This window comes from Loxodonta africana, chromosome 24, assembly GCF_030014295.1.
Source record: "Loxodonta africana isolate mLoxAfr1 chromosome 24, mLoxAfr1.hap2, whole genome shotgun sequence".
Classification (NCBI taxonomy): Eukaryota; Metazoa; Chordata; class Mammalia; order Proboscidea; family Elephantidae; genus Loxodonta; species Loxodonta africana.
This window is the reverse complement of record NC_087365.1, coordinates 17,359,473-17,379,791: the sequence shown is the minus strand read 5'-3', so window position 1 is coordinate 17,379,791 and position 20,319 is coordinate 17,359,473. Positions and strand designations below refer to the sequence as shown.

The following is a 20,319-nucleotide window of genomic DNA, read 5'->3' as shown; positions in this document are numbered from 1 at the left end:
CATCTGTTTGCCAGAATGAAGATGACTCAGAGGAAATAGAGCAAGGTAGGTCAATAAAGGGGGCACTGATGATTCAGTGGTAGAATTCTCACCTTCCGTGTCAGAGACCTGGTTTTGATTCCTGGACAATGCACCTCATGTGTAGCCACCACCCATCTGTCAGTGGAGGCTTGCATGTTGCTATGATGTTGAACAGGTTTTAGCAGAGCTTCTAGACTAAGACAAACTAGAAGGAAAGGCTAGGTGATCTTCTGAAAATCAGTCAATGAAAACCCTATGGATCACAATGGTCTGGGGTAGCGCTTCATTCAGTTGTGCACAGGGTCACCATAAATTGGGGACTGACTCAATGGCAACTAGCAACAACAAGAATAACAGGTGAGTAAAATATAAGGCTCCTGGTTCCCCTTTGTCCTTGGCTCATCCAATCACCCTGCACTGCACTGTAACACAAGCAAGAAAAAGCATTTATTTTGGTCAAGTACTGAAATTTGGGGGTTATGTACTACAACAGTTATCCTATCATAACTAAAATATAGAATCATTGGCCAAACTCATCAAGTTTTTTGTTTTTAATCACTATAGGGTTGCTATGAATCAGAATTGACTCAATGGCAATGGGTTTTGGTTTTGGTTTTGGTTTTGGTTTATAAGGCACTATGCTGATAAAAAAGGAGCCCTGGTATTGCAGTGGTCAAGCACTTGGCTGCTAACCAAAAGGTTGGAGGTTCAAATCCACAAGCTGCTCCACAGGAGAAAGATGTAGCAGTCTGCTTCAGTAAAGATTTATAGACTTGGAAACCCTATGGGGCAGCTCTACTTGTCCTATAATGTCTCTATGAGTTGGAATCAACTCCATGGCAAAGGGTTTTCATTTTTTTATGCTGATATAGTAGGAAACCCAAAGATAGATAACATGTAGCCCTGCTCTAAAACACTCATCTTCATTATAGCAACAAGAGAAGACATTAACAAAGGAAGACAGGTCACCACAATAGATGTTATTAGAGTTAGGGGTAGTAACTTCTGGTTGCATTCAAAATAGAAATTTCTTCACAGAAGAGGTGGCAGTTCACCTAAACCTTGTAGGATTAATCAGAATTTTATTAAGTTAAAATGGTAGAGAAAGAGACTTACCCAATATATACTGTTTTGTCTTAAATGTCCCTGGTTACAATTCCAGTTCCTTCATTAACTGATTATATTTATGGACAGTCCTTTGGTCTTAGTTTTCTAGGGTTGCTATAACACAAATATCACAAGTGGATGCGCAAAAATGGCGTGGGTGTGGAGTCTGACCTCCTCTAACTTCATAAGGGGGAAGAAGAATCAAGATCAACAGCCCAAGGCTGACGCCCATGAGGCAGAGGTCAAACATGCCTCCTCTCTCTTCCATCTTTACCAACTCTGATACCAACTGTCCCTCCCACGGCACTCTCTACTTCTGTACTTGGTTCGATAATTCATTGTGATGGCCACACAGAACTCACAGACAATACTAATGATTATGGGGTTTATTAGGAAAATAACAGTTTACAATTCAGGCTCAGGAACACCCAGGATACAGTTCTTCTATCAGGACAACCTCTTTTCAGCTGTGCTTGCAGGCACACCTCTCTCTGGCCCTAGACCTCTGCCCTGCTCAGGCAAGTGTTACAAAGCTCTTTTAACCCCTACCAATAAGTTCCCAAAGGCACCCCAGGCACTCATCTTTCTCGATCTGTGGGCAGAGAAGCCCACTGCCTGGTCACCTGCTGGTCTTTCTTGCCACCATTTCTCTTCAGGGTTACAGCTGTCTCTCTCTGTCTCTCATCTCCTGGTTCCAGGAGCTTCTCAGAGCAGCGATCCCAGGTGCAAAGGACACACTCTGCTCCTGGCTGTTCTTCCTTGGTAGTGGTGGGATCCTCTCTTCCCCATCTCTGGGGTGTCTCATTTTAAGCCCAGCAAGATGGCAAAGCTGATTGATCCCCTTGATGGGCCACAATTACTCTATTTGCACAGTACCATCCAATCACTTGGGTAGGAGTTACAAGAGCATGGTAAGAAAGGCCACATAAAAGTGATCGATTGCACCACAGGATGGCTTTACCAAACAGAAATTTATTCTCCCACAGCCTAGGAGGCTAGAAGTTCAAATTCAGGGCACCAGCTCCAGTGGAAGGCTTTCTCTCTGTGTTGGCTCTGAGGAAAGGTCCTTGTCATTAGTCTTCCCCTGGGCTAGGAGTTTCTCAGCTTAGAGACCCTGGGTCCAAATGACAGGCTCCTTTCCACCTCTTGTTTCTTGGTGGTATGAGCTCCCCCTGTCTCTCTGCTCATTTCTCTCTTTTGTATCTCAAAAGAGATTGTCTCAAGATACAACCTAATCTTGTAGATTGCGTCCTGCCTCATTAACATAACTGTCTCTAATCCTGCCTCATTAACATCATAGAGGTAGAATTTACAACAAACAGGAAAATCACATCAAATGACAAAATGGTGAACAATAACACAATACTGGGAATCATGGCCTAGCAAATTTGACACACATATTGGGGAACACAATTCAATCCATAACATCTTTAGAGTTTTCATATGCCCTTACCATTTCCTCCTTAAACATGAGAATTAAAAACTCAAGATTCAATAGTTGGCCAGTCAGTAACTTTCTAGTTAACTATATTTCTGGTGGAATTTTAAACCTGTGGTGATTTACTACTTTAGATACGAAACCAGGCCCTAGTGAATCTTTAAAATGCCTTCCTTCTGGCCACAGATATTCAAAACGAAGAGTTTTATCTGAATCAAAAGAAAAGCATTTAAAATTTTTAGAGCAAACTAATTAATCAAAACAATGAGCAAAAAGGAAAGAAGAGATGCATTTTAAATGTCTGTAACATATTTTATACTTAATTTTTAATGCATCCATACATTCCTTTCTCAGAATAACATGTTTCTTCGAGCATATTTTCATTTAGATCTGGTGGGGCAGATGGTGGAGGGAAGTGTGAGTCCCTTGGGTTACTGAGAAAAATGAGGGAGTTGGAACTGGAATATAAAATGTAGAAGTAACACCTACCTAGGAGGTAAAAGAAAAAGAGGAGCAAAAAATAAATAAATTAATTAATATTAATAATGAGATCTGAAGAGTGAAAAAAAAAAAAGATTCCTTATACAGTTGAGTGGATATATATACAGTCATGCATCATTTAACATCCATGTTAAAAAAATGTGGTGTTAACGTTAAGTTCTGTGAAATAGGACAATATGTGATTTGGATGTTGAGAGAATACCTGAGTCCAGGGTGCAGGGCTCCCAGGCACACAGGTCTGGGGGCTGTTGCCCAGTGTGGCCCTGAAGCCTGTGAAGGTCATGGCAGGGAGGCTCAGGCATGGGCTGGGGCAGCAGGGAAACAGTCTCCACAACCTGGTGCCCCTGTCCCAGCTGGGCTCCGAGATGCCTGCCAACCTTAGGCACTTGGGTGCAGGATTGGGTACCCACTTCTTTCAGCAGCAGGAGTACCTGTTCCCACAGGTGGAGGATGGCAGGGTGGGTTTACTGCTGAATCAGGCTGTGGACATCCTCCAGAGGGTACACCAAAGACCATGAGTGTATATGTGGTAGGATGTTGCCTGAACGGACATTATGTGCTGCATGATTGTATATATATTTATCAAATATATATTATATATGTACAGATACTCCCCAACTTACAACATATTTGAATTATGACAAACCACACTTATGATTGTCCTTTTTTTTTTAATGCATCTTATCATTAAAAAACCAGTGCCATCGAGTCGATTCTGACTCATAGCGACACTTAGAACTGCCCCACAGAGTTTCCAAGGAGCGCCTGGAGGATTCGAACTGATGACCCTTTGGTTAGCAGCCGTAGCACTTAACCACTATGCCACCAGGGTTTCCCTCTTATCATTAGTAATGTGTAACACATACAGTGTTGCAGTACATAATTTGCTGATGCTGTCATTCTCAGATGTTCATTCCCAGATTCAAATTATGATTTACTGTTCAAAACACTGCCATATAGCAGGCTACGGCCTGGACTACAATGAAGTCAGTATCGGTGTTGGGAGTCATAAAGGATAGAAACTTGGGCCATGTTCAACTCTAATGACATAGGATGATTGAACTGCCCAGCAGTCGCCATGGCTCATACTTCATTGTTACAACACTAATGCCAACTTCATTGTAGACCAAGCCTACAATTTGAAGGAGGATTATTCAAGCTTCTCTAACTAATACCTGCACCACTTATACCCCAACAACATGTCTAGCAAAAGAAGTCATGCCACTGAAAGTTCTAATTTAAAAATGAAGGTGAGGAAGGCTCTAGACATGGATATAAAGATGAAGATATGATAAGGGAAAGAAAAACCCCAGAAAGAAAGTCGGCAAAATAGCACAGAGGGAAGAACTATCTTATTTGACAGCTTTGACAATCATTAGGGATAAGAATAGGATTTTAGAGAAAGTTAAAAGAATCATTGGCATAAAATTGTCAATTTTAACAAAGAACAGGGAAGGGTCAATCCACGAGATAGAGAAGCTGTTGATAAAAGAGAATTCCTGTGTGTTTACTGACAACTCAGATGTAAGCACACCCAACCCACCTACTGCCATCAAGTCAATTCCGACTCATAGCGACCCTATAGAACAGGGTAGAACCGCCCCATAGAGTTTCCAAGGAGCACCTGGTGCATTCAAATTGCCAATCTCTTGGTTAGCAGCTGTAGCACTTAACCATTACACCACCAGGGTTTCCATGTAAGCGTAGAGACTTCTTGAAAATCTGAAGGAAGAGCAAGGAGAAGACTACCATAAGTACTTTAATGACAGCAAGCAGGAATGGATTACACAATATGCAAGGTAAGCAAGAGCTTAGAACATCAATAAAACAGGCGTACCAGTTGTCCAAAGCAAAGACTCATGGATGCCAAGGAGACAGGACACAAGGAAAAGGAACTGGCAGGGCCCTAAATTAAATTGATACCCTTTCCAGAGTGTGGGAACATAGTGGCTGGATATAATGTTTGCACAGGTTCATAAAGGCATCAAAACACAAGGTTGTTTAAGCTATGAGGCCCCTACCACTTCAACGCCTTCATTGACATCTGTCCCCTCTGGTCACCTCCCATGTAATTGAAACTACTTGTCTTGGTAGGTCTCTTGGGAGTATACTGTTTCTTTCTAATAAACAAGAGGTGAGGGTGGGCTATCAAGTCTAACTCTTGCTACATTCACCCAATGTGCAACTGTATCCCGCATGAGTGGTTACTGGGGAGGGATGGATTATATTCATATATAAGAGGTCTCTGATCCATTTTGAGAGAACGACCTTACACATCCATGTTTGATGATCCAGCAACTCTAGCCAGGGGGGCCAGCAAAACTCTTTGCCATGATACAAGCACAAAGGTATGTTCTTACTCAAGTCTCAGTAAACAACCAATGGGAACTTTGGTCCCAGATGATGTAGAAAACCAAGGGAACTTGAATAAGTCAAACATTGCAATGAATCCAATCAAGCTACTTTTAACTGTATAGCATTTACATACAGAGTTATGTCCTAAGTTTTGTAAACAATAATATTTATAAATTTAACTTTAAAATATGCTTAACATACATATGGATGCATTCTAGAATACATTTAATAGAGTACTAACATGGGTAAAAATTTAACATACTAATGCAGCAAATGTCCAAAAAATACTGGAAATATTAATATTTATCTAACAAGAAAAGCCTCAAGTTGCAATACTGAAGGACTCATTAAGAACCTGTGTTATGCAGATGACATAGCCTTTCTTGCTGAAGGTTAAAAGGACTTCAAGCACTTACTGATGAAGATCAGAGGCTACAGCCTTCAGTATGGATTACACTACAACTTAAAGAAAACAAAAATCCTCACAACTGGACCAGTAAGCAACATCCTGATAAACAGAGAAAAGATTGAAGTTGTCAAGGATTTCATTTTATTTGGATCCACAATCAGTACCCATGGAAGGAGCAGTCAAATCAAAAGATGCATTGCATTGGGCAAATCTGCTGCAAGGGAACTCTTTAAAGTGTTAAAAAGCAAAAATGCCATTTTGAGGATTAAGGTGTGCCTGACCCAAGGCATGGTGTTTTCAATTGCCTGAAGGTACCATGGACTGCCAAAAGAAACAACAAATCTGTCTTAGAAAAAGTCCAAGAATATTCCTTAGAAGCAAAGATGGCAAGACTATGTCTCACATACTTTGGACATGTTATAAAGAGGGATCAGTCCCTGAAGGATATCGTGCTTGGTAAAGTAGAGGGTCAGTGAAAAAGAGGAAGAGAGTGATAGATTGACAAAGTGGTTGCAACAATGGGATCAAGCATAGCAACGATTGTGAGGATGGCACAGGACTGGGCAGTGTTTCATTCTGTTGTACCTAGGGTTGCTATGAGTTGGAACCAACTCCACGACACCTAACTACAACAACAACAGGAAGCATCAAAAGAAGATGGAAGGAATACACAGAGTCACTATACCAAAAAGAAGTGGTTGATATTCAATCATTTCAGAAGATAGCATTTGATCAGAAATTGATGGTACTGAAGGAAGGAGTTGAAGCTGCACTGAAGGCATTGGTGAAAAACAAGGCTCCAGGAATTGACAGAGTGTCAATCGAGATATTTCAACAAATGGATGCAATGTAGGAAGTGCTCACTCATCTATGCCAAGAAATTTGGAAGACAGCTACCTGGCAAACTGACTGGAAGAGATCCATATCTATGCCTATTCCAAAGAAAAGTGATCCAACCGAATGTGGAAATTATTGAACAATATCATTAATATCACATGCAAGTAAAATTTTGCTGACGATCACTCCAATGTGGCTGCAGGAGTACATCAACAGGGAACTACCAGAAATTCAAGGTGGATCAGAAGAGTACAGGGAACCAGGGATATCATTACTGATGTCAGACGGATCCTAGCTAAAAGCGAAGAATACCAGAAGGATGTTTATGTGTGTTTTTGACTATGCAACGACATTCGACTGTTTGGATCATAACAGATTACGGATAACACTGTGAAGAATAGGAATTCCAGAACACTTAATTGTGTTCATAAGGAGCCTGTAGATAGATTAAGAGGCAGTCATCCAAACAGAACAAGGGAATACTGTGTGGTTTAAAGTCAGGAAAGGTGTGTGTCAGGGTTGTATCCTTTTGCCATACTTACTCAATCTGTGTACTGAGCAAATAATCCGAGAAGCCTGACTCTCTGAAGAAGAAAGAGACATCAGGATTGGAAGAAGCCTCATTGGCAACCTGTGTGATAGGAAGATGACACAACCTTGCTCGCTGAAAGTGAAGAGAACTTGAAACACTTACCGATGAAGATCAAAGACCACAGCCTTCAGTGTGGATTACACCTCAACATAAAGAAAACAAAAAATCCTAACAATGGGACAAATAAACAGCATTACGGTAAATGGGGAAAAGATTGAATTTGTCAAGGATTTCATTTTACTTTGATCCATAATCAATGCCCATGGAAGCAGCAGTCAAGAAATTAAAGGACATATTGCATCGGGAAAATCTGCTGCAAAAAACCTCTTTAAAGTTTTAAAAAGCAAAAATGTCACTTTAAGGACTAAGGTGCCCCTGATCCAAGCCATGGCGTTTTCAATCTCCTCATGAGCATGGGAAAGCTGGACAATAAATAAGGAAAACTGAAGAATTATTGATGCCTTCTAATTATGGTTTTGGGGGTAAAGAATATTGAATATACCATGGACTGCCAAAAAAACAAACAAATCTGTCTTGGAAGAAGCACAGCCAGAGTGCTTCTTAGAAGCAAGGATGGCGAGACTTTGTCTCACATTCTTTGGACATGTTATCAGGAGGGATCACTCCCTAGAGAAGGACATCATACTTGGTAAAGTAGAGGGTCAGTGAAAAAGTAAGTGTTTCAAGACCCTCAGTGAGATGGATTGACACAATGGCTTTGTTTCGTTCTGTTGTACATACGGTTGCTATGAGTTGGAATTAACTCGAGGGCATTTCTTAGTTATCTAGGGTCACAATAACAGAAATACCACAAGTGGATGGCTTTAACAAAGGGAAACTTATTTTCAACAAAGAGAAACTTATTTTCTCATAGTCTCGTAGGCTTCAAGTCCAAATTCAGGGCGTCAGCTCCAGGGGAAGGCTTTCTTTCTCTGTTGGCTCTGGAGGAAGATCATTGTCTTCAGTCTTACCCTGGACTAGGAGCTCCTTCACACAGTAACCCCAGGTGCAAGGGACGCGCTCTGCTCCCGGTGCTTCTTTCTTGGTGGTATGAGGTCCCATGTCTCTCTGCTTGCTTCTCTCTTTTAGATCTTAAAAGAGATTGGCTTAAGACTCTATCTCATAGATCTCATCAATGTCACTGCCACTAATCCATCTCATTACGTCATAGTGATAGGATTTACAACACACAGAATAATCACTTTGGGTGACAAAATGGTAGGCAATCATACAATTCTGGAAATCATAACCTAGCCAAGTCGACAGATGTTTTGGGGGGACACAATTCAATTCATGACATGGCACCTAACAACAATAACAACAATAAAAGTTTTAATTTATGTAGCAAGTGAGCTTCATTTTTCATTGTCTGTTGCATGGGACCAAAAAAACACTGTTGCCATCAAGTGGATTCCGACTCATAGAGACCCTATAGGACAGAGTAGAATTGCCCCGTAGCATTTCCAAGGAGCAGCTAGTGGATTTGAACTTCTGACTTTTTGGTTATCAGCCAAGCTGTTAAACACTGCGAGGGACACACTGCTTGATATTATTCTATATATTGCTAATAAATGAGGTAGTAAGCACATTAAAAGGAAGCAAAATTTCAATATTTATTGTGCAAAATATGTTTGTTTTGCAATGAGTGTGTCTCTAAATTTGTCTTCCAAGAGCAACAAAAGGCATTATCAGAATATTACATTTATATTTTATAGAATATTTCCATATCTCTGTGTAAGAAAATTGAGCAATTCCCTAAGGAAATAAATTAAATGGATACTTACGTAATAAAAATTATATAAATTATTTTATTTTCCATTTCTCTTCACATTGATTTTCTTTTAAGAAATTTATTGATATTGTTATGGCTTGCAAAACAAACTTGCTTGTCAAGAAGTGGTGCTGTTCTTACATCAATTATATACATATCTCCAAATATGAGAGCTGAACAATTCTGCAAAGAAATAAAATGTGAATTTTATAAATTTTGTATATAATAACAATATTTTCCGTTCCATTTCAGATGGATTGTGTAAAACCTCACATTCAGTTCTCTGTCGTTGAGCACAAAAGCAGCACTATAATCACATGACTTGTGACATATCTGGTCCTGTCCTGCATAAAGCGAACCAAAATGTGTGCTCAGATTTTGGTATCCTTCTATTTATATCGTGCTCTCTGCGATTGCTCTCACCCCTGTTGGGTATCATTAGTTGTTCAATGAACTGTGAAGATGCAGCATCAAAGGCCAAAAAATGGGTGAGCAAGTTTTAAAGTATTATATCAAGATGAAAACCACTCATGGAGATCTGCAAAGGGCCCACCCACAATCACCGTACAACAAACAGGTGAAATTATTTCCAACTGCCTTATAAGTACTATTTCTTTTGACTATCTCAAACCTGAAGAACAACATTACATGTTCCAAATCAATTTCTCTTACTAATTTTCAAATATATATTTTTGTGTTAACATTCAAATTCAAATGCAAATTTCATTTTACAAATTTTACTTGCCTTATAAATTTTATTTATTTTCAATTCAAATTGGCTATGGTAGAACTAAATTTAAAAAGTGAATAATTTCATATCCAGGTAAAATGAAATATCAACAACTAAGTGGAGTGCAAAAACAAAAGCTCAAAGAATATGAAAAAGAAAAGGATTTGTGAATCCCTAAAGACAATTCTAAAATTAACTTTCTTTTTAAAACATAATGAGTTAGAAGAGACTCCTTCCAATGACCACTCAAGGTTAATGGGTGCAAATCATTGTATTAGTACTGCTAACGATGAAATTACTAATAGTCATATGCATATAACAGAATTTAGAACAACTTTTCATCCATTCCTCTATGTAATGGTATAGAAAGTGAAACTATTTTAGAATCTGAAGTTGTTGCATTTGCAGACCCCATAGATAGCAGAAATACAGATCCTACTTTGTGGAATAATTTTTCTTCTAATCATGTAAATTATTAGACTGATAGAGGGCCCGGTATTGTCAATATCATGGTGAACCACTTGAAAATTCATGTTGAAAATTTGTTGATGGTAAACTAAAAGGTTCTATAGCCAGAATATATTTCTAGGGTTTAAAGCTAATGGCGAAAAATATAAGAGGGAATGGCTACTGTATTCTGCATCATTTAGCTGTGTATGTTGTTTTGTTTGCAAACTATTCAGTCCGAAATCATTTAATTATTGATTTGCTACGGATGGATTTAGCTATTGGTGTAACTCGAATATGATTGATAAACATGAAAACAGTTCAATTCACAGAGATTGTATGTTGTCATATTGAAGCCAAAGACATGGCTTTGGCTTAACTCATGAACTGGAAACACAAATTAGTGAAGAAGGTCAGTATTGGAAAGCCATTTTGCGACGTGTTTTTGCTGTCATTGTAACAATTGCTGAACATGTACTGTCTTTTTGAGGAAGAAATGAAGTGTTTGGATGACCACGAAATGAAAATTTGGGGATTTACTTGAACTTGATGCTCAGTTTGATCCATTTTTAGCAGGTCACAACCCCAAATATGGTAACACAGGAAAGCACAACCCATCATATGTGTCTAAAATGAGAGATGAATTAATAAACTTAGTAAGTGATAAAGCTCAATCAACTATTTTTGGTGAATTAAGTATATCTCAATATTTCACTTTGTCTGTAGATTCCATTCCTGATCTTTCCCATACAGACCAGCTAAGTATTGTTTTAAGATACATTTCCCCAACAGATGGAAAACCTGTCAAGTGGTTTATCGCATTTACTAGTTTAAAAAGTCATACTGGTGAAGAAATTGCAAATGAAGCATTTCACTATTTATGTGAAGTTTGCAAGATTTATTTCTCTAAGTGTAGAAGCCAGTCCTGTGACAATGCTGCCATTATGTCAGGTGTTATAAAGGCATGCAGTCGCAAATTTTAGAACATAGTATGCCATTTTCGTAACACGTGCTGCGCATTCATTTAATCTTGTAGGACTTAGCGAAGTAGATTGTTGTCCAGAAGCAGTTGATTTTTTTCCTACTGTTTAGTTACTCTGGACATTTTTTTGCTTCCTCTACTCACCACTGGGCCATTCTTAAAACATATTTAGGCAATGATCGAGTATTAAAGTATCTTTCTAATACTCGTTGGGAAATGCAGGCTGTAGCAATGAGTGCAATTCTGGAGTCATACACTCAGATTCTAGATGCCTTAGAAAATATTGCTGAAGACCAGACACCAAAAGAAAAGCCAAAAACATCACCAGCAAAACGCAAACACTGGAGTATTTGTTTATGTTGGTTATGTGGAATAATATATTGCTGCGTCTTCATTGGATGAGTCAAACTCTTCAAGATTCGTAAGTAAGTTAAAGATATGCACAGATCTCTACCGGTCATTAACAGGGTACTTACATACTTCAAGAGAAGATTTTGAAAGTTTGAAAACACAACAAAACAAATATTGCCAAATACGGGTTATCAAGCAGTTCACCATCGCAGAAGCATTAGAAAGAAACAAGTAAATGACATAACGTGCTCCAGAAGTATTGAGTGCCAGAGATCAATTTTGCACAACCACATCCTACACCCTCACTGGACACAAGAATCTTGCATGAAAAGAAGGGCGGAAGTGTATGAGTTCTTTCAAAAAGATTTTCCTTCTTAAACAACGTGGATATACCTGATGAAGAGTGCAATGAAGGCATCCAAGAAGTTAATGCAGATTTATGCTGATGACTTAAATACAAATCTTTATGCAGAAGTGCAACGATTTCATTCTTACATGAGAAGTAAGTTTACAGATTCGGGAAAGACGATTTTACTCATGTAGGCATGTATGATTCCGTAATAGAAGATAAAATACAATGTAAATTTCTCAATGTCGATATTGTTTTATGCATACTCCTAATTTTAATGATCATAAACTACACAACAGAACACACATTCTCATCCCTGAAGAGACTTAAAAATACTCAGCGTACAACAATGATTCAAGGAAGACTTGATTCGTTATCCTTATATATGGAAGTAGATATTTTCTGGCAGCTTAATTTTGATGAAATCATTGAGAAATTTGCAAGAACAAAGAATAGAAAGAAATGTTTTTAATTATAACATGTTAGAGATGAAAGATCTATCTAAAAATAAAATATAGTAATTTGTTATATTTATTTTAGGATCATTAAATTTTCTTTTATGACATCTTTTCATTTGTCATTTATAATTACATCATTTATTATGAAACTAGCATCAAAATTGAAATATATGTCTTTTAAAGTAAAATTAGTGAAAAGCAATTTTTTGTTGTGGGAGATCAACAGAATTTTACATTGATTGTTGAAATAACTAAGTTCACTGGCTCATTTTCTTTGTTGTAGAATATGTGGAATATTCTTTTTACAGCAAATGTGGTATATAGTAAAAATCTTTGTACCCCCCATTCACTAAAAATTTTATAATCCAGTTCATCTCATTCCACTAAATGGTATACACCACTTTTGTGTTCAATCGCTAATATCATAGTCCGTTTAAAAAAAAGTTACATCATAGATAGCTAAGAAACACACACACATATGTATACATATAACTCACATATCCCGTTGGAATGCATGAGTAAGCAGAGGACAGACAACACAAATTATCAATGTTTAGGGCCCTCACATTCCTTGATTTGGCCCTGCTAGCAAGGGCTGGTTTCATAGCTTCAAACACAGATTTGGCTTAGGTAACTTGCCTGTAACTGGAAAAATAGGAAGCGCCGGTGTTGAAGTTGCTGAAAAATTCAGTGATGAGCTGGACAAGATTACACAAGATGAAGAATGTCTGTCAGAGCAGATTTTCAATGTGGACGAAAACATGCTTGTTTTGGAAGAAGAGGCCAGAATGGACCTATATTCACGAGGAGGTGAAGTGGATGCCTGGTTTCAAGGCATTAGAAGATAGAATCACCCTGCTGCTTGAGGGAAATGCTGCTGGATTTAAATTAAAACCTTTTTTATTGTTTACTGTTCTGAAAACCCCCAAGCATTTGAAAACATTGACAAAAATAACCTACCGGTCTACTTCAGCAGTAAATCCATGGCCTGGATGATGAAAAATTATTCCACAAAGAAGGATATGTATTTTTGCTATCTATGGGGTCTGCTGGTGGCTTAGTGGTTAAGGGCTATGGCTGCTAGCCAAAGGGTCGGCAGTTCAAGTCCACCAGGCACTCCTTGGAAACTCTGTGGGGCAGTTCTACTCTGTCCTATAGGGTCGCTATGAGTCAGAATCGACTCGACGGCACTGGGTTTAGTTTTTTGGGTTTATGGGGTCTGCAGATGCAGTAATTTTAGATTCTAAAATAGTTCCACTCTCTATACCATTATTATTATTATTATTGTACTACAGTGAGGAATGGATGCAAATTTGTTCCAAATTCTTTTATATCCATATTGCTATTAGTAATTTCATCACTAGCAGTACTAGTACAACAATTTGTACCCATTAAACTTGAGCGGTCAATGGAAAAAGTCTCTTCTGATTCATTATGTTTTAAAAAGGAAGTTAATTTTGGAATTGTCTTTAGGGATTCACAAATCCTTTTCATCTTTATCTTCTGTGAGCTTTTGTTTTTGTACTCCATTTAATTGTTGCCATTTCATTTTACCTGGTTATTAAATTATTCACTTTTTAAATTTGGTTCTATGACAGCAAATATATTTGAATAATTGAAAATAAATAAAATTTATAAGACAAGTAAAATTTATAAAACAAAATTTACATTTGAATTTGGATGTTAATACAAACATTTATATTTGAAAATTAAGTTAAAAAAAATTTGGAACATGTAATTATAGCAGTACTAGGTAACTAAGACACCTCCCAATACGACAGCTCTGATTTACCCTAGTGATCAAGGTCCAATCACCACCTTCAAGGCATCTACCTGCAGACTACATTTGTTCAGGCAGTAGCTCCAACAGATGGAGGTACTGTAACATTATGCAATTTCTGAAAGAATTATAATTTTTTCAGTGTAACTGTAACATTGTATCTTCCTTGGAGGAAATTATGGGAAAATGCACGCAGGAGATATGGAAAAAATTGCTGAGCTATATGACACACTCCAAACATTTGATCAGGATGGTATGATGGAAGAGATCGGTGGAAAAATCATCCATATGGCAAGAATGTTGAATTTAGAACTTGATATCACTGATATGGAACAGCTCATAGGTCATGAAGAAGGGAAATTGACAGATCAGGACTTTCTGGATTTTAAAGAGGAAAGAAATGCTTAAAAAGGAAGAAGTAACGAGGGGAAGGAAGGAAAGAAGTTGTCAAAAAAATTTTTACGGTGTAAGGATTAGCTGAGGTTGTTTCTAAAACTAAATCAGGGGCTTCAGTTGCTTGAAAACATGGACCCAAATACTAATGACTTTGCTGAAGTCGATAGGCAGATTTGGGAAGCAGTGGGATGTTACCACAAAATACATGAAGAGAAAAAAAAGAGGGCCATACAGACAACTCTCACTAATTATCTGACTAGAAATACTATCCCTATTCCCAGGGATAACCAGATGACCCAGAACCTTCCACAAATGGAGTTATTACTGCAATTGACAAAATGCCAATGTCATCCAACTCTTCTTCATCTTTGGAGTAAATTTTTATGATTTGTGTATTTTTATGTATTTATGCATGTATTGAAATATATCTGTAAATTTATATGTAATGTTTCCAAACTCCAAAGACTAATAAAGATCAGATTTATAAAGATACTGATAATAAAAGGTAAATATAATAAAAAAAAAAATGAGGTATTCAACTTAGAACCAACTTATGATACAGCCATTGAAATGGAACCCTGTTGTAAGTTGGGGACTAGCTGTATATATGTATACATACATATATATATTTATACACACACACACACATACATATTAAATTTAGTACTCTCCCTCTCTTTTGGAGAGTTTTTCTTACTATGGATTTCAATCATGTTGTTTTAATGGGGGTGGGTAACTATAAGATCTGAACCCCCTAGAGGGGAGGTTGGGCTTACTACCCAAGATAAGCCAGAGAGGTGGTTATGTGATGAATACAGAAATGAGTGGGACTTAGTAGGGTTACTGGTTTGCCTAGGACTAAGGGGTTTCCCAGGAAGCAGAATTTTCCATGCTAAAACCCAGCAGACCCGGGAAAATGAAGACTGTGGCCACTCTATAACTTGGGATGAGCTTTTCTGTAATTCACAACCAAAATTATCCTAATTAATATTGTAGGATACTATCTGTGTGGCCAAATTGGTCAGTTTCCCAGTGAAAAATCACCTAATAGAAAATTTGGTAGAGATTTTTGTCTCAACATTTCACCCTCAGACAAATTACTTAAGACAGACTATGAATTGAGATTCTTAACGAGGAATTATAGTTTTGCAAGACAGAAAGAGGAGTGTCCCATATTCTCTATTAAAAACAAAACAAAAACTTCATAGAGATTCTCCCATTTAGAAAAACCCACAACATACACTAATCATGCCATATCCTCCTCTCTAAAGTTTGTAGGTTCATATAAAGAGCTATTTAGAAGGTATCACAAAAAAGTGTACAAAAACAGCTTAAAGGGGTTAACTGTGTATTAATTAGTTGGCAGTGTGTTGTGTGTCACCAAATTCTGTATCCATTTAGTAACACTTCTGTAACGCCTATGTCTTGGTTTGGGTTCTTCAAAAACCAGAGCCTGAGACAAGGATATGGCTGCAGAGGGCTGACCCCAGGAAGCAGAAGAAGGGAAATGGGGAAAGTGAGAAGGGGGAGGAGAAAAGCCAGTAACAGTGTGTTAATTAACTTGTTACTACTGTGCATAACTGGGACACAAGCTCAGCAGGAACTCTGAGGAACCATGTAGAACTTCTCTCAGCCTTGTATTACAAGAGGCTGGGGAAGCTGGAATATTTTTCCAATGGTCCCCTTTCCCCCTAATTGAGTGCTGCCACCAGGGATGTTAAGGCCTGTGCTCAGTAGTCTTTCATAGCTGAAATGCTGCAGTTTATACATGATGTGTGATGTGTGCCACTGGCAATGGGCAGGGTACCTCCCATTCTAGCTGTGCAGAGATCAGGTAGGTTGAGGCAGAAGCATCTGCTACATCTTGCTAAAATTTCTGCGTGTGCATATTTCTCTTATGCAGTCATCAAAGAAACCTAGCATCAAAGGAAGAAGACTGGTAAAGATGACCTGAGGACAATAGGCTTATTTACCAATGATCAATGGAGGGAAAGAGAGGTTAAGGAGCAGTTTAAAAACTCATGTGGATTCCTGGTAGAGCAGAATTGGAGGCTGGACTCCTGACCTCCATTCCTGGGTACACATGTTCACACCACCTGTGTGAGTGCAGCCAAACAGCCTGCAATGCCGGACTACTAGCAAATACGACTTTGATGTTAGCATGAGAATGAAGCAAAATTACTGTCCTCTCATGCTCTGAAAATGATTCTTAATAGCAACATTTTGCTGTAGAAAAATAAACGGAAATGATATTTGGAGCATCATGAATTTGCACACTGGACATCGTACCTACTCACTGAGAAATGTCAGCAAAAGAAAGGGCTTAAACTCACTAAGCCTCAGTTTCTTCCTCTGTAAAATAAGCATAGCATTTTCATCTCAAAGGATTCTTTTGAAGATCAAATAAAATCAGTTAGGAAAAGGGCTTTGGGAGTCATAGCTACCAATGTTAGTTGTCAGTACTGTTAAAAAATACTAATAAAACAATTTCCATATCCCACTTTGAAATGTGGCATCTGGGGTCTTAAATGCTAACAAGCAGCCAAGTAAGATGCATCAATTGGTCTCAACCCACCTGGAGCAAAGGAGAATGAAGAACACCAAGGTCACATGATAACTAAGAGCCCAAGAGACAGAAAGGGCCACATGAACCAGAGACCTACATCATCCTGAGACCAGAAGAACTAGTTGGTGCCCAGCCACAATCGATGACGTCCCTGACAGGGAGCACAACAGAGAACCCCTGAGGGAGCAGGAGATCAGTGGGATGCAGACCTCAAATTCTTATAAAAAGACCATACTTAATGATCTGACTGAGACTAGAGGAATCCCGGCAGGTCATGGTCCCCAAACCTTCTGTTGGCACAGGACAGGAACCATTCCCGAAGACAACTCATCAGACATGAAAGGGACTGGACAGTGGGTAGGAGAGAGATGCTGATGAAGAGTGAGCTAATGATATCAGGTGGACACTTGAGACTGTGTTGGCATCTCCTGTCTGGAGGGGGGATGGGAGGATAGAGAGAGTTGGAAGCTGGCAAAATTGTCACGAAAGGAGAGACTGGAAGGGCTGACTCATTAGGGGGAGAGCAAGTGGGAGTACGGAGTAAGGTGTATATAAACTTATATGTGACAGTCTGACTTGATTTGTAAACGTTCACTTGAAGCTCAATAAAAGTTAATAAAAAAAAAAAATTCCATGTAGGACCTTTGGGGGTTCTATGAAGCTGTGAATTGCACACGCTTGTTTTTCCACATTCCTCCATGCCTCTCACCCCCAAAGAAGACCATGGATAAGTTGGGTGTGTAATAAAGCTAAGGAACAGCAATAGGAAACTCCAAAAAATCTAATTGTCAACACTACAAGGTGTTGATAGACAGTTTTATTTATTGACTGGAATTTAGAACGTGACAATTATATTTGCAAATGAATACAGAGTCAACATTATGTTGATAAAAAGAAGCCAGACACAAAAGAGCTCATCCTACATGAGTCCATTTATATAAAGTTTAAGAGCAGACAAAACTAACTGAAGGTAATAGAAGGCGGAAGAGTATTTTCCTCTGGGTAGGTATATACACTGGGAAGAAGCATAAAACCAGTCACTGTTGAATAGACTCTGAGTCATGGCAGCTATATGTGTGTCAGAGTAGAACTGTGCTCCATAGGGTTTTCAATGACTAATTTCTTACAAGTAGATTGCCAGGCCTTTCTCCTGAGGCATCTGTAGGTAGATTCAAATCTCTAGCCTTTCTGTTAGTAGTCAAGGGCATTATACATTTGTAGCATCCAGGAGGTACCCCTGTCCCAAGATTCCTTTTTATAATGAGAATAGTACTTCTTAAGCTGGATTCCTGCCAATTACTTCTTAAGGCCATTAAAGTTATGTGTATGAAGTCTTGGTGGCACAGTGATTAAGTGATATGGCTGCTAAACAAAAGGGTAGCAGTTTGAATCTACCAGCTGCTCCTTGGAAACCCTCTGGGACAGCTCTACTGTGTCCTATAGGGTCACTATGGGTCAAAATATACTTGACGGCAACAGGTTTGGTTTTTTTGGTTTTGAAGGCCATGTGTGGTAGCTTGACATCATTAATGGCTCCAATTTATGCCCTTCTTATTGATGTTATTAGCTGCCATTCAGTCCCCCAATTCATTCCAACCCCACATACATGGAAGGAAATGCTTCCCAGTCTTATGCCACCCCCTTGACTTATTGCAGATAACACTATTTGATCTATATGGTTTTCATTGCCCACATCCTTTAACCTGTAATTTTGTAGCCCCTCCCATGGAATCTCTGGACTTGGACATGTGACTTGCTTGGGATGTTAGCAAATGTGACAAAAGCAAAGGCATAGAAAGTGTTGTCCATTTCTGCTTCTTCTCTTGCATCTCTGGAATTGCAGTAATTACAGACACAGACTAGCCTGCTAGCAAAGGAGAAGAGCAGAGTCTTCTCAGCTGAGGCCATCTTAGCCCAGTCAGCCCCCAGTCACCCTCCCAGCACACCGTGGAAACACATGAGCAAGCTCAGCTGAGATCAGCCGAGCCTGGTTCAGCTGGCAAGTCTCCTAGTCAACCCGTAGATTTGTGAGAAATAAAAAAATGGTTAATGCTTTAGGACACTGAATTTTGGGGTGTTTGTTATACAGCATTATTGTGGAGGTAGATGAGAAATTGGGAAAGTGGCAGTAGGTGAATGTCTGAAGTTTTTTTGCCACATAAAATAAACCAGCTGCCAACAAGTTGATTGACTCATGGTGACCCCATATATGTCCAGAATAGAACTATTTCATAGGGTTTTCAGTGACTGATTTTTCAGAAGTAGATTGCCAAACCTTTCTTCTGAGGGGTCTTCTGGTGAACTCAAAACTCCAAACTTTTGGCTAAGCATGTTAAATATTTGCTGCAAAAAAAATAAAAAATTCAAACCTGGTGCCATTGAGTAGATTCCAACTTTCGATGACCCCATGTGTTACAGAGTAGAATTTCTTCATAGAATTTTTTGACTGTAATCTTTATGAAAGTATGTCACCAGGCCTTTCTTCTATAGCACTGCTGGGTCTGTTTGAACCCCTAAACTTTAGATTAGGAGTCAAAAGCCACCTAGGTACTTTAATACTTGCACCAAACCAAAATCAAACCCATTGCCATTGTGTTTATTTCTACTCATAACAACCCTATAGGGCAGAGTAGAACTGCCCCATAGGGTTTCCAAGGAGTGACTAGTGGATATGAACTGACAACATTTTGGTTATCAGCCAAGCTTTTAACCACTGCACCACCAGGGCTTCCAAAAGGAAATATATAGGCACTGCTAATAATTATTAAAAAAAAAACAAAACACAAAGGTAAAACCGGGCCACCCTGCTTGAAGCAGCCTGGGGAGAGTACCAGTGAAAAGAACTCCTCTCTCAATGTCCTCTCATTCCCTTCCCTACACCAAAAAAACCAAACATGTTGCCATCAAGTCAACTTCAACTCATAGTGACCCTATAGGACAGAGTAGAACTGCCCCATAGGGTTTCCAAGAAGTGGCTGGTGGATTCGCACTGCCAACATTTTGGTTAGCAGCCGAGCTCTTAGCCACTACACCACCAGGGCTCCTTCCCTTCCTCAGAGCTCCCAAATCCTGGAGAGGGGCTTATAGCATCACAAACACAGGCTGGATTAGTGTATCTCAAACATTAACACGTATAGAAATCTCCCCTGGTCTTATGAAATGCAGATTCAGATTCAGGAGCTCTGGGGAGGATCCTGAGGTTCTGGATTTCTCACAAGCTCTCAGGTGA

At 38.9% G+C, this 20,319-nt stretch overlaps 1 long non-coding RNA gene across 1 annotated transcript in view; it reads left to right on the top strand.

The window, feature by feature from the left end:
* The window catches only part of LOC111751110 (uncharacterized), a 187,722-nt gene extending 168,063 nt beyond the window's left edge, over window positions 1-19,659 (top strand). Inside the window, exons 6-7 of the long non-coding RNA XR_010319209.1 lie at window positions 9,284-9,608; window positions 16,428-19,659. This is a non-coding gene — a long non-coding RNA (uncharacterized LOC111751110). The remainder of the gene's footprint in view (window positions 1-9,283; window positions 9,609-16,427) is intronic.
* The last annotated feature ends 660 nt before the right edge of the window (window positions 19,660-20,319 follow it).